Source organism: Benincasa hispida, chromosome 9 (genome assembly GCF_009727055.1).
Source record: "Benincasa hispida cultivar B227 chromosome 9, ASM972705v1, whole genome shotgun sequence".
In the NCBI taxonomy this organism is placed as follows: domain Eukaryota; kingdom Viridiplantae; phylum Streptophyta; class Magnoliopsida; order Cucurbitales; family Cucurbitaceae; genus Benincasa; species Benincasa hispida.
Genome location: NC_052357.1, coordinates 41,523,388 through 41,525,934, shown reverse-complemented (window position 1 = coordinate 41,525,934; position 2,547 = coordinate 41,523,388). Strand labels below are relative to the sequence as shown.

At 43.5% G+C, this 2,547-nt stretch overlaps 1 non-coding gene across 1 annotated transcript; it reads left to right on the top strand.

Annotated features, from left to right (window-relative positions):
* Window positions 1–1,717: 1,717 nt before the first annotated feature.
* On the top strand, window positions 1,718–1,819 carry LOC120087414. The gene has a single exon (XR_005484554.1). It is a non-coding gene; the product is annotated as a small nucleolar RNA R71 (small nucleolar RNA).
* Window positions 1,820–2,547: the final 728 nt, after the last annotated feature.

The following is a 2,547-nucleotide window of genomic DNA, read 5'->3' as shown; positions in this document are numbered from 1 at the left end:
AGACTTAGCGGCTCTGATTCTTTTAGGTTCTCCTCCAACGCAAGGACCTCACATACATGGGTCTCTTCTTCAGGCAACTCAATACTGTTTAGTTGACAATCTTCACTATCTGGGAATTTTAATGCGTTGAGCACATTAAACTTCACCTCTTCATAATCTACGCGCATAGTCAATTCGCCTTTATGCACGTCAATTCAAACTTTCCCAGTAGCTAAGAAGGGGCGTCCAAGGATAATTGGTACCTCCCTATCTATTTCATAGTCCAAGATAATAAAGTCTGCTGGGAATATGAAGTTGTCAACCTTCACCAAAACGTCTTCAATCTTTCCTTCTGGGTACTTAATTATTCTATCAGTGAGCTGAAGAGTAACAGAAGTAGGTTGTGCTTCACCAATCCCCAATTTCTTAAAAAATGAAAGTGGCATGAGATTGATAATGGCTCCCAAATCGCATAACGCATGACCCACATCCAATCCTTCTATCGAGCAAGGAACTGTAAAGCTCCCAGGGTCCTTCTACTTCTTTGGTAGATTATTGCTTACTAACGCGTTATACTTCTGCGTTAGCGCGATTACTTCTGTCTCACTGACTCTTCTTTTCTTCATTAAAATGTGCTTAAAAAATTTGACATATGTTGGCATCTGCTCCAAAGCCTCTTTAAGTGTGCAACTGCTTTAGGAGCTCAAAAGAGAATTATTGTTCATCATTCTTCTTCATCAGACTCCTAGGGAATGGTGCATTCAGAGGCACATCAGGCTTTCCCGCGTTAGATGTACTGGGTTCTGAATGGCTTGTAGTCTAGGGCGTTCTTTCTTCCTGATCCATTGAACGTGTGATGCGTTCTTTCGAAGGACTGATGTCTCTTGGCTTCATTCTTCTTTCTTCAAGAGCTCTTCCACGTCGCAACGTCACCGCGTGACATTCTTCTTTCTTTAAGAGCTCTTTCACTTAGAACTCCAGGTTACTTGTTTTTCAACTCGCTCGCTATCTGCCCTACCTGAATTTCCAGGATTCTGATAGATGACGCCTGGCTTTTTAGCAACACGTCATTCTAGGCTATGTACTCCTTCAATAGGTTCTCAAGCGGAGATCCTGAGCTCGACACCTTTCCTCCTCTATTAAAGGGTTGTTGATGTTGTTGATGCGTTTGTTGAAATGCAGGCGGCGGTCCATTCCTTTGCTGATGGTTCACCCCTGGGTGGTGCTCTTGATGATTTCCTCTTGTCCAAGAAAAATTTGGATGATTTTTCCATCCAGGATTATATGTATTGGAAAATGGGTTGTTTTTTATGAGGCATACTGACTGAGAGTTTTATGGACATTCAGCATAGGAGTGAGGATCTCCACAGCCCACACAACTAACCATGGGCTGCCCAAACGCCTCTACCTGATTCACCTTTTGTTTATTTGATGCGTTTCCCAACGTTATGTTCTACAGAAGGCTGGTCATCGTAGCCACTTGAGCAGAAAGTGTGGCTAATGCATTGGAATCGATAGAATTAACGTTCTGAGATCTCTTCTTCCTATCAGTTCTTCCATCATATGTATCATCCACCCATTCCATATTGTGTTTAGTAATGCAGTCTAGTATCTCTTTAGTCTCAATGTAAGATTTGTCCATAAGTCCACCAGCTGCTGCTGCGTCTGCTGCCATCTGCGATGCTCTATTCAGTCCTTCATAAAACGTCTCCATTTAGCGCTTAAGGTCTCAATTCTTGACCATGATTTGGGCAATTCTTGACCAAGCCCTTAAAATGCTCCCATGCGGCGCTTAAGGTCTCAGCATCTTCTTATTCAAAGTTCATAATCTCTCAACGCCTCCTCGCGTTGGTGGTGGGTGGGAAGTATTTTTGCATAAATTTTTCCACCAACTTCTCCCAGATGGTGATTTCACATGGCTTCAGTGAGCTCACCCATTGTTTTGCATCATCACGCAAAGAATAGGGAAACAAGGACAGCCTGATCACCTCTGGGGTGATTCCAGGAATCACAAATGAATTACACGTTTCCAGGAAACGCTTCATGTGGGCGTCAGGATCTTCACCATGGCCACCCCCAAATTGTCTAGCAGTCTTGAGTATTTGGAGCATAACGGATTTCATCTTGAACCTAGTTCCATTCGGCGTTGGGTATATGATTCCTGGAGAGAAATCATACAGTACAGGGATGTGTATTCACTCATGGGACGCGTGCTGCTATTCACCATCAGGATCAGATTCTGTGTAGCATGAGCTAGTTGCTGATGTGCTTATTCTTCCGCCATTGCTCGTTGCCTGTTATATTGTCTGAGAAATTGCTACCTCAACCTTCCACGACAGTTAGATCGGTTCCTACGTCGGAAGGTCATTTCAATCTTGGGGTCGTATTTGAGTTAAGGAGTGCTCTCCCTGCTCATAAACGTGCACAAGCTTAGGCTTAGCTTGTAATACTCCCTCGACCGAAGTGTTCCTACAACAGATACAAACGAAATTTCTGGTTAGTCTTGTTTTTGAATCCCCGACAACGGTGCCAAAAGCTTGTTCGCTGCTATCGTGATTCACTCTACGA